The 12,958-nt window shown below is 38.6% G+C and overlaps 1 protein-coding gene across 2 annotated transcripts in view; it reads right to left on the bottom strand.

Moving 5' to 3' along the window:
- The window catches only part of ARHGAP24 (Rho GTPase activating protein 24), a 422,476-nt gene that overhangs the window by 172,699 nt on the left and 236,819 nt on the right, over window positions 1–12,958 (bottom strand). The window contains exon 1 of one of the 2 annotated variants that reach the window (XM_004590593.3): window positions 11,740–12,006. The exons of the other annotated variant lie outside the window; for it this stretch is intronic. The gene's annotated coding sequence lies outside the window, so the exon portion shown is untranslated. Of the gene's footprint in view, window positions 1–11,739; window positions 12,007–12,958 lie in introns of those variants that run through there. 2 annotated transcript variants of the gene reach the window in all.

The raw sequence follows: 12,958 nt of genomic DNA, 5'->3' as shown, positions 1-12,958 counted from the left end.
ACTAACGCACCTATGGATACTGGTGCAAGCAAGGAGAGGACTGTGGCCATTAGGCTATTGCGCTGGACCCCTTTGCTCCATTTTTAAGCAGTCTTTTTATGAGTAGAATATGTGTGACATGGTTTTTGTACAGGTAATATATAATACTCTTATTTTTTTCTTGACCTTGATTCTAAGTTATTCTTTCAGGACATTCATACTATAAATTCTCTCGATCTGACTTTTTTGTTTGTTTATTTGTTTAAATACAACTTCACAAACTGTCAGAACTTAGATTTTTATGGGAGGATGGCATTGCAAATTCCTGTATATGCATTTTTAGCTATGATATTACTTCCAGTTCATTCATTCAATCAATAGTTTCAATGGTTAAAAGAAAAAGTGGAATGTCCTTGCCATTTAGCCCATGCTCCATTTTCAAATTTCGCCATTATTGACATTTCTTTTTGTACATTTCTGCTTTTTTCTGTATAAATACACGAACATGTACTCTGCAGTATTCGTTCAGTTTGATATGACCCAAATTGACCACACAAACTGAACTATGAATTGCAATTCTCTTTTTAATGGTTCTTACATTCCATTAAAGGATGCACAATACACACCTGTTCATTGTTGACAGCCTCTGCATTTACTTTGGAAATCTCCAGTTTATTTCAGGACATTTGAAATGCTTTTCGTTTGTTTCAATGCCTGCAATTAATCTAGTCATGATAGGCTGAGTCATGCTGCCCTAACATGGGAAGCATCAAGAAAGAACCTTTCTGAGTCTCAGTAGTTTCTCAGTGTGGTCATGAGGGTCCCTGCTTCATCACAGCCATTCAAAGTCCCTACTATGGGGCTTGCACAATCCGAGAGCAGTGGAAATGACACCAGGTAAAACGAAGACACCAGGAACGTGGTGTCTCGACAGTTGTGTTCTGAACTTCCACCTGAATATAGGACACACCACTTCTGTTCATTTTTCATTGGCCAGAAGAAGCAGGCTCAAGAAGTGGGAAAGGTGTTAACAGTGGCATGTACTTTGACAGCAGAGAGCTGGAAATATGTGGTGAAGAAAACCCGTGGCTATCACGGCATTTTGTCATATACCATTTATTTTTGAGAGTCATTTCTCAAATCCTGTTCACTACTAATATTTTACAGTAATACCTTCTGTCTTCATGCTTAAGCATGTTTTACTGCTCTACCGGAACATGTTGCTACAGCAGACATTATAACACTGAACACATCAACGATGAATCTATTATGAAAGAAAAAAGGCCTGAAAGATTCCCTCACATATAAATATTTAGTTCTAATTGTGCACTAAAAGTAGTCTTATATATTATTTCCCAAAGATCCTTTCTTTTTATATTTCCTTATTCTTTTGTTGGATTAAAAAGTTTAAGTACACCACAGAGTTTTGACGAGTGGAATAGCCCCAATCATGGTGTAAACTTGCTATTTGGTCCTTACAGACTTTAGCAATTACAAGTGTCCATGAGTTCATGGTTAAATGCTTATTATACTTATTTTAAGGCCAGGTTTTCAGTTTTTCCAATGTAGTTCATGAAGAGCGAATCATATGTGAAATAGTCACCCCAAACTTGGCTGAAAACAAAAGGCTATGACTACAGTGCCTGCAAGAATGCTTATTCAATATTCCCTAGACTAACATATTTCTCACTAGAGAAAAGAGCATATACTAGAGCCATGGAAAATCTGGGGAATTTAAGGGCTTGGAAATACCATTCACACTGCATCAAACTGGAGCCCACTCAGGCAATGTAAATCTTTCCATATGTGACGAGTGCTTGCAGCCCAGCTTTTTACTTGGGAGGAGACATTAATACCCCCAACACTCGTCTGTAACATCTTCCAAGAGCCCACAGCTGTCTTCATGCTTTGCAGTTGAAAAGAACAATTAGCTAATAAACTAGGAGGAGAGAGATTTCACTTGGGGAACAGCAAAAAAGGTTCAATCTTATGATTCTGGTACAAATTAAAGCCATTTTCATATTCCAGAACAAGGATTTGTTTCAGTTAAAATAAACTGCCTTTAAAAATATAAAAACTAAAAGCAATCAAAATGTAATTACTCATGAATTCTGGACTATACCCTAAAATCCTCCCTTGCCAATGTTTTGGTCCAGGATACTTTAATAAAGATTACTTTCATTCAAGATTGATGGTGTAAAAGAATGTTCTGGTACATGGAGGGCAAGAGGCACTGTGGGGCATGTAGCACCTCAAGGTGTGGTCCATGGGCCTCCTGCATTACAACCTCCTGCAGTTCCTATGAAAGTGTATATTTCAGGACCCCATGCCGGATTAATGTAGTCAGACTCTTTGGGCATGGGGCTCATATATATACACTTCAGCTTTTCAGGTGATTTCTGCCCTGAATTAAAAACAAAAATCAGATACATATGGATTTATTGAGAGAGGACAATAGAAAAGGACATGTAAAACTGGCTGGGAATTTGGGCAATAAGTAATAAAACATTCTCTGATCTTACAGCAAAGAGATGGAAGATTCCTACAGCCTTAGAAAATCCCAATGTAATGGATTTCTCAAAGGGATTCTGAGGCATCCTCCACAAAGTTTTTCTGGAGGAGGTGGCTGTAAGCTCCAGCAATAGTTTCTGCACAGCATGTAGTAGAGTAGCAGGTGCTAACTTGTCCATCACCTCTGGCATTCCACACTAAAGTCGGAAATCCAGAACTGACACAGCACTGAAGACTTGCTGGGTTTCTCTGATCACTTATATTTATGATCTACTTTTTCTTACTATAATTTTGTTCTTATTGCTAGCTCAGCCTTGCCTTACACAGACAGAATCAGGTTTTGGGTTATCCTATTATAAACTGACTTTTCACTTTTATTTTCTGCCTTAGTTTCCATCTAATATCTAGAATCTGGGTGCACTATGAGTATGCATCTTGAATATCGTTTTTCTGCTGATTGATGTTCTAAGAAGGCCTTGGGCATAGGAAGCATCCTTGCCTGTTATCTGTGGTTCTCTGTAGATGCAACTCAGTGTTCAAAGATTCCCTGAAGACTGCGCCTGACATGTGTAAGCAAGCAAGTATCAACCCAGAGGCTCTCTAAACTCCATTGTCCTGAGGTTTACATGGAGGTCCCATTGCCTAGCATGCCTGAGGAAATCATCGATCAAGTTTGCAATTAACTCAACTCTTAACCACTCCTCTTCAGAGGAGCTGGAGCTGAGCTGATCCAAAGCCAGGAGCCAGGAGCTTCTTTGGAATCTCCTATGTGGTGCAGGGTTCCAAGGCTTATGGGTAACGCTCCACTTTCCCAGGCCACAAGCACAGACCTAGATGGGAAATGGGACAGCTGGATCATGAACTGGTGACCCTATGGGATGCTGACATTTACAAGTAGGGCATTAGCCAATTGAGCCATGTTGCCAATTCCAATTAAAAAGGATTTAAGATCCATGTGCAAAAGTAAGGGCAGACCAAATGCATATTTATCATTATGCTGCAATCTCATTAAATCAGAAATAAATTTCCTTTTTTGTCCTCGGTTTCTTCTTTTTTAAATGTTCGAAAGATTTTATGGAGAGAAGGAAAGACAGACAGAAAGTTTCCCATTTGCTAGCTCACTCTCTAAATTGCCACAATGGACAGAGCTGGGCTGATCCTAAGCTGGGAGCATCTTCTTGGTGTGGTACATGGATACAGTAGCCCATGGACTTGGGCTATCCTAGGCCATAATCAGGGAGCAGGATTAGAAGTGGAGCAACTAAGACATTAACCAGTGCCCAAATAGGATGCCAGCACAAGCAGGTGGAGGATTAGTCAGCTACACCACCACAGCAGCCTTTATCCTTGATTTTTAGAGTCCATTGCTTGAAACAGTGTTATTGTTTTGTTACATTGGTGTGATTGAAGAACTTGGGAAAAGATCACTCATTACCAGTATGGACTCATTTTATAAGATACTTTCAGCCAAGCTGATCACCATTTGTGTTGTATCCCTCGAGAAAGATAATAAACATGCGTGGTCCTTAGAGATCAGAATTTGGATGAAAATAAAACAGTCTAGAAAGGAGATTGTCCCCTAGGATAATTCCTTCCCTTCACTAATCCTCTCACCTCTGTGTTCAAGGTGAAATCCCTTGCTAAGTCCTTCAAACGTTACAATTACACCAACTTCAAATAAAAACAGGCACACTTTATTTTTTGATATTATAAACCATCCTTTCCACATCAAAATTTTCTACTGTAACATTGGCTGACAGAAGTAATTGGTTTAAGTTAAAAACATGACTCACGCAGAAGGAATGGGTGTTGATCTATAAATTCAGATGAATAAAATGTAACCCCCTTATTATTTAATACTGCCAGGTGGCTGAGCATGATTTTTGGTTGATCTGGGGCCCCCACTCTCCTGTCTATCAATGGAGATCAGGGACACACAGAGTGTCCTCATGTCCTTGGTGAGGGAGATGTGGTCTCTAGTCATCGTTCTCTGCATCCAATGGCACTTGGAAAGGCTGACGTCCTGACAACTCTGTGTGTTTCTCAGCTCAAGCCTGCAGACCGCGGGGTCAGATTGCCTGTGCTGACACCTACTGTTCAGCGTCTGCCCTCTCACTGCTCTTCCGTTGCCTTCTTGCCTGCATTCAGTGGCGATGACCAGGAAGGCTGCCTTGTACCTGTCTGTCTAGACACTCACTTCTCAGGACCTGGCACCATGCAGAGCGCCTCCATGATTTTTTGAGGACCCTTTATACAATAACAAATTGCTATAATATAATGTTAAAATCATCTGAAATATAGAAGTCTATTTCTGATACAGTTTACTCCTAAGAACGCGATGGAGTATTGTGGTAATGACTGTGTTGTGGTGATGACTCATAAACATTTTGTTATATGTAACACTATTTTACACCAAAAAACTGAAGAAGTCCAAAGTCAAGGAAACAGTTTTCATGAATGAAAAGGAGAATAAATTTCCAAGAAACACCTTGTATCTCAATTATTCCTGTTGACACTGAAAGATGAACAAAAAAGGCTAAGGTTAATTTCTGTAGTGAATTCAGAACCATGTCACGCAAGCAATATTTCAAGGAGTTGCCAGCATGACTGCATGATTCATATATTTTACAGCACTGAGAAGTTCCTTAAGCTACTTTGAACTATTTAGGTCATTTTAATTAAGTAGGTCTTTCATTACAAGAACTTTACTATTAACTGTAAGTTACTTATTGTATGGTTTATAAAATTTGCATTTGTAAGCAAATGACAAGATGCTTAAGGAAATGAAAGAAGTTACAGAGAACGCTTTGATACTAGGAAAGCACCAAGATCCTTCCACAGAAGCAACTGCAGTGTTGTCCAGGGGAAAGTACTGGAGGAGCCATTACAACTTACAGTAAGTACAAGAACAAATGGTCCATCTGCTTATCCAAAGGAAAAACAGGTGATGCTTTGGAAAAAAGGAATTGGCATAAAACTTTGGAGTAAAATAGTAGTGAAGGAATATTAGAGGCATATGTCTATAAGGTTTATTCATTACTCTGAATTTGATTTTTCAATTATATCTGATTATGCTGCTAAGTGGACTGTCAAATTCAAAGAAAAGGAAATATGTAGCCTGCAAAGGTAGTCTTATGTCAAAAAAGCCTGGGACAGGTTTGTGGTCATTCCGCTTACTTGTTTTGTGACTCTATAATTGAGTTAGGAAGAATAAATGCCAAATTAGGTGCATTGTATAAGGAAAAGTACTGTTTGCATTATGCAATTTGCAGTGGTAGAAAGAAGAGAAACTATTCTTGCTATCCTTTCCTTAAAAATGGAACAAGAAATTCCTTTTCCCCAAAATGAAAGACAATCTTACTCATCTTTATTTTTACCACCACTTGCAACTATGCCAGGTTAATCTGCATTTAACTGCACTTAATTGACCTCAGATAAAATAAAGCAACCTCTTTAGGATTCACTGGCTTTCACTTACTTACAATGATTAGTATAGATACAAACACTCACACTGTTCTGGGTGTTGTAAGAACTGTATGGAAAATAGGCGAAGCGCCATGGCTAGCATGAGGAGTGCTTTGGTACATGAGATGTCACTACTGGTACTCTGATGATAGGTGAGACTTCCAGATTTAGAAAGCATAGGTAAGTATGTGAAGGATGGATTTCAAATAAGGAAAAGAAAATGGGTGGAAGGTGGTGAGGAGACGGAGGTGAACAAGAAAAGATTAAATTCCTAACAAGATGAGGTGACGATAATAAGAAAAAATGCCAACAATAACGCTTTGAAAATTCCATAACAATTTGCAGCTGGCTGAATGTGAGGTGACGGATGAGGTAAAAGATGAAGACTTGGCTTGAATGAGAGAAAAAGAAAGAATCTGAACACTACAATACTCAAGACAGCACTGCACAGAGTCCTGAGTAGCAGACTATCCTGTTTGTTGTTGTTGTTGTTGTGGTTGTTGTTGTTTGTCATGTTTTTTTTTAAGGGCATGTGAGGTTGAAAGTTCCCTTCCCTGCTAAGCTGAAGATTCTGATGCAAGTGCTATGCATGCAAACGGGACCTCTCTCAAGGCTCACACAGAGGTTAAAAGAGAGCTTCCTAACCCAACATATATCTTGGGTTTTAAGTGGAAACCATGGAACTAGACAAAGCTTTCTAAGGAAGAAAGATTAAGAGGTTACAGGAGTGGGGGAAATCAAGCAAACACAGATATTCAAATGGAGGCGGTGGGAAGAAGACTGGAGCCCTTTAAGGAAGAGGAAAACAAAAAGTCATGCAGAGGAATAGAACCTTGGCAGAGTACAAAATCCCTAACATCGCCAAACAGTATAAACAATGGCGAACAAGTAAAAGGACAGAGGTGAAAGGTAGGAAGTAGTGACTTAGCACTGTTAACCCAGCCACTAGGAGCACCCGTGACAGGCTATGTCAGCACTGTGGTAGAAATCAGTGCTATATGCAAAACACAGAGCGAAACGAGGAAGCAGACAGAAAAGTGCATTTTTTCTTGCCGCTAGGAAGACTATGTGACAGAAAGCTTAGTGTGTGTCTGTTGGTTTAACACAGCAGATGCCTAAACACCAGTGGGCACTGAAGAAAAGCAAAGGGGCAAGGAAAGGGGCATCATTCAAGAAGCCAGTCCCAGTCCCATCTTCAGAAATGTTTGGTTTAAAAGTTCCATAAACACCAGTGGCCCAGGAAATGCTTTAGCAGATATTCATTAACCAAATGACAGCTATTTTTAAATGTTCCCATAGCGATGATATGTTTATCACTCCTTGTGTAATGAAGACTTCTGGCGTGGAATCTCGACTGCTTTGCTCAGTGTGAGAGCCCTTTCATTCCCTTTCAGGGACTAGGGTACATGGTTGACCTCTTACTCAGATGGAAGGAAATTATGCTATTCCTTCCGGACACTGCATACATTTGTCACCTAGTCATTCTTTTTTTTTTTTAAAAGATTTATTTTATTTTTATTACCAAGTCAGATATACTGAGAAGAGGAGAGATAGAGAGGAAGTGGAGCTGCCAGGATTAGAACCAGCAGCCATATGGGATCAAGGTGAGGACCTTAGCCACTAGGCCATGCTGCCGAGCCCCCACCTAGTCATTCTAAATCAATATGGAAATAAGACTGATAGTCTTGGTTGTACATGAATAATATTTCTGAACATAGTTTCTTGACTTTGTATAAAGAAGGATCAGGTTTACAAATTTCTAAGTAGCTTCAGCTCCTTAAAAAAAAACCAAGTAACACTGAACAAAAATCCTATATAAACAAATGCCGACTCTAATAACAATGCAGCAGAGTGCACCAACATAACATAGGTCCCTGACAATGAGAGCGTGTTCCATTACACACAAGATAGCTTTAAAACACAGTAGCACACACTATTGTTTTAGAGATTTTTTTTTATTGGACAGTCAGATATACAGAGAGGAGGAGAGACAGAGAGGAAGATCTTTCATCCACTGATTCACTCCCCAAGTGGCCACAACAGCTGGAGATAAGCCAATCCAAAGCCAGGAGCCAGGAGCTTGTTCTGGGTCTCCCACATGGGTGCAGGGTCCCAAAGCTTTGAGACACCCTCAACTGCTTTCCCAGGCCACAGGCAGGAAGCTGGATGGGAAGCAGGGCTGCCAGGATTAGAACCAGCACCTATATAGGATCCTGGCATGTGCCAGATGAGGACTTTAGCCACTAGGCAATTGCACCAGACTCAGGAACACACTTTAAACACCTTTATTCCTACAAAATATTCTGAATGATAATCTCTACAAAAACTATAGCAAAAAAAAAAAAAACCCAAAAACAGTATAATGAAAAGATTGATTCTTTCATTTCTCTCAATGGAACTACTGGTCACATATACTGCTTTATCATGAATACAACTTACAGTTCCAAATTACTGATAATAACAATTACATCATTTTAGTGGTATTACTTACTGGCTTATTCATATTTTGGCATGACCCAGCAATAAACTAAATAATTCATATCCAAGTAATAAAAGATAAAGTGAAACATAGCTCTCTTGAAATAATTTTATTTAGTGATTTTTGAATTATAGGTTTTATTTTCACTCAACAATTATTGCATGATTAAGATGCACAATAATCATCTTGGTGCTGGACCATACTGCCTTTGAAGCTGTCCAGAAGTGCCAGTTTAATACACTACATGAGGGCCAATCTGTAAAGACACACTTGAAGCAAGTTGAACTGCTTTTCTTTTCTAAGAGGCTATAACTCCAAATGAATGAAATATAAGCTTCCATGGGGACAAAGCAATCCTTTCTTTTTCTGTTCAACAACTGCAGATATCCTGTGAGTTTCCGTTTCCCATCTGGAACCTGTAGCATCAAGCTGGACTGCCTCTGTGAAACCACAAGCCTTGCTCACTGATGTGGAGTTTATGAACGGTCGAGAGCTCAGCCTTAGAATTCGTATGTTGTGCTGGGGTTACCAGTGCACACTAACATGGCTTGGCTTATCCCTAGGATGTCATTCTTTTTCAGTTTTTAATAGGTATGCTTGTAAATTAAAGACTTTCTCACTATGTATGTATGATGATACTGATTTTCAGGAATGTTGAACATTACAATAGCACTAAGGTGCTCATGGTGAAATTTATATTCTTTAAAAGGTTAAATTTCCTATTTAGGTATCACTGTGAGAATTAAGTTCCACTGAAACTGAAAAATTTACAAGAACAGAATTATTTCATTGATTTTAAATACTTCAGTTGCAATTTAAAAGAGCCATGTTTCAACTGAAATAATGATTCACTTAAGTCATGGCACTAACTGAAAGAAGTGGAAAGCAAAAAAAAAAAAAAAAAAATTGGATGATTCTTAGAAAAACTCCCAAACATACGTGAACCCCAGATTCGCTACTGCAGACAAAACACAATTTCTGATTCATTATTTTAAACAGAAGAATCCACCATATGAGAGTAAACTACATATTTCTTTGATATGAAGGATTTCTACAGTGACTAATTAAGGTTTGTATTTTTAAATAAAACTGAGACACAAAAAGATCTATAACACAAAAGGCTCCACAATACAATTCAGATAAAGACATATGATTAATTAGCAAATAATTTTAATCGAATTTGGAAGTTAGAATTGCCTTAGACTCAGCTGATAGCATCATTCACCTTTAATTGATTCAGATGATTTTTTGTGCAGAGCAGGAATAATAAAAACATTCATCATCATGGTCAATCAAGATCATTTAGAAATCAGTAAGGTATGAAAACACATACTGGCATACACTGAGCTTCAGTTGAAATGCACATAGTTTCTAAAATTGTTTCTTGGTATTTCTCAGCTTAAAAGAACATGCAAGTAAGTAACAAAACAATTCAAAATATTCAGAAAACTCACTGAAAAAATTAGACTAGTCTTACTCATTTTCTTCTAATGCATCGTCTCTACACAGAAGAATTTTATACACCAGAACATGAATATTTTCTTCCCTCCTACACAGTATTATTGTGCTATTCCAACCTATGCATGTGAAGAGCATGTGTGTGAATGGATTAAGATAATGCACTCAGTGTCTCATGAGCGTCAGGTTTGCCTCTGGGAATTTGGTTAGCCAATGATTCCTTGAAGCATACCTCCAGTAACTGTATCAAAAAAAGAACAAAGAGCACTTACTGTGTCCAGTGCAGTAACATGTTACTTCCTCCAGAACCAGTTCCACGGCAAACTCTACTACAGAACACAACTGAGAACTTGGACCCAAACAGAAGCCTCCTGAACACCCAAAATAGACATCATTGAGTCTATGTTGTTTGGTACAGGCACTTTGCTCATGAGAAAATCTCTCGCATGCTCAGAGAAACTTGCTGACTCTTGGTTCACCCATGATTCTTTACAAACTTTCTGGTTTTTGTTTCTCCTGCTCACACAAGAAATGATTACAAGGAGCTGGCTGGAGCTGAAAGGAGACTGTTATAACAATACAAAACTGTCTACCACCATAGGAATCCAGTCTTTTTCCACATGGAGGGTAGATGCAAGAGAAAAGAATGTCCCATAAAAAGTGCACATGAACTCAGGTCCATTTAAAGGTCATAGTGATGGTGTGACCTTTTGATATATAAGAAGTGATGGCCTTACCCATCACGGCACCAGTCCTTCCCAAAGGTTTCATTACAATGTAGAATAATCCTATAATGAACATCTGTGATCAAACACTGCTATTCAGAAAAAAACAAAATTGAGCTTAGTTCCCTCCAGAGTGCCATCAAAATATACAGAAGACCTCACAAAGATGATGACCCAGGCACGCCCTGGTTTAAAAAAAAAAAAAAGGTGGAACCTTCAACAGTAAACTGACAAACATCACTTTTGAGAAACTGCACAAGTCTTTAAATGTTGCTACTAATTGTTTACTGGCCAGCGGTAAATATTATCAATCATGATCTGGGGTCATCAGGGAGACCAACATTTCAAATGAAAGAGTTCTTGGGATCCATCCTGCCCATTCCACACCCTCCCTGGGCAACTTTGCTTTATCTGCTCTGCAAGTCCCTCCAAGACTCAGTAACTTGAAATCACAAATGCAAAGTTTAAGGAGTTTTGTTCCTTTAAGTTGGGTAAGTTTAAACTAAAATAAACCTCAACATAGGGAAAAAGGCAAGCAGCCTTACCAGAAGTTTATATAAATAAACGAGGGAACAGAAAAATTAGAAAGTTGACTGAAGTTAAACCTCTGTCCACAAACAGCATGCTTCCCAGGTAAGCTCTAGCAAGTTGTAATGGGGTGAGTGAATCCCTCTGAAAGTGCCCTGTTGCCCTGCCTGATGCTTTCCATACTGGTTCTATTCTTCAAGTGCAAGATGATGAGCCTCTCCCTCCCCCGTATTCAGGAACATTCTGTGCACTCTGTAATGCGAAGGCAGATTCATTCTTCTTCATCCAACACAAACAATAAAACATGAAAACTACACAGGACACCACGCTACAAAGGGACAGAGCTGAGTTAGCCTTTAGAATAAAGGAATGAAAACAGTATCACCCCAATTGGTACCTGAAAATAAAACAAAGACCCAGCAGCTTCCAAATCAACAACCGTAAAACGACACAGCCAAAAAGTGAAATAGAAAGTTAGAAAGAAAGTGGTTTCCCTGAGAATTGAGTTGAGATAGAAAAAAAGAGGTGAATGGCCACAGAATAGCAACCTGAAACAAATGAACTCTGAAGATTTCACTGAGTACAAAACAGTACCTTATAAGTAACTGGTCTTGTCTGCTCACAGCTGTTCTCTGTGCCGACTCTGGTTTAACTGTCTACTGCCTTCAGTTTAAAGTTAATTCTGTTGGCAAAAAAAGTACACAGCTTGCCTGGAAAATGCTGTTTGGACACAAACCATTCCTTTCAGAGCAGTGGTGGCTATATTTAAGTTTTCTTGTAGACGAGGATATAAACCCTTCCTGTAGCTGATTTTCTTCCTCCTCCTTCTCCTCAGACTTAGTCAGTATCCTCCTATCCCATATATTGAAGAAAGGGAAGGGGGGGGGGGGGTGTTGCTGGGAACTACCAAAAATACCTTAAATAATGTAGTATTTGAGCATTTAAAAAAACCCCACAGAAAGACACACAACGCATAGAAAGTTCATCGGGAACTCAAATATAATTTAACCAAATGCACTTACTTTATAGGTAATGAAAATTAAGCTTAGAGAAAAGATGACTTATATAAGCCACTCCCATAGCTTATTAGTACCACAGTTAATAGATGTCAGCATTCACAGCTCCCAAGCTTCCACTATACTCTTGTACCAAGTTTATCTTTTTCTTCCGGATCCTTGCATCAAATTCAAGAGTTGGCAGGGACACACAGTTAGGTTGCAAAAACTATCTGTCTCAGAGAAAACCATTTTCTCAGCTTTAAAATCCTTAATGTCTTTTCATACTAAGCAAATCCATTTGTTGATTTTCAAAAATATTTCCATGGGTCAGGGGGTGTTAAAATCCATTATTTCTTACACAAAAAATTTCATCAAGCAGGTATTGTGACAAATGTTATGTGATATTTGTTACCTGTTACCAGTGATGCTATTGCATGGCTCTTGAGCTACAGCCACATTGATTATGGCAGCAAATAATTTTCCAAAATGTTTTCTTTCGTTACCCACACGTACAAATTTACTGATGACTTAGCGACCCATTTCATAAAAGAAAATTGAGCTGCAATATCACAATTTTTGTCTTCCTCTTAGCATTTCCTATTTATGTATGGAAAAATGTCTTCTCCTTAAATAAGGAGGTGATGTTCTTATTATGGTGACTAACATTTTCTCTTTGTAATGAATTAATTTATAAACATATTCATTTATGTCACAAATATTTATTTAACAGCTACAAGTCTATTTCATCCTTCCCATGAGGAGCAGAGTAACTGACAAACAACATCATCAGACCAGTGTATGACTTTCAATTCAGA

This window comes from Ochotona princeps, chromosome 7, assembly GCF_030435755.1.
Source record: "Ochotona princeps isolate mOchPri1 chromosome 7, mOchPri1.hap1, whole genome shotgun sequence".
Taxonomy (NCBI): Eukaryota; Metazoa; Chordata; class Mammalia; order Lagomorpha; family Ochotonidae; genus Ochotona; species Ochotona princeps.
This window is presented reverse-complemented; position numbering and strand designations above follow the sequence as displayed.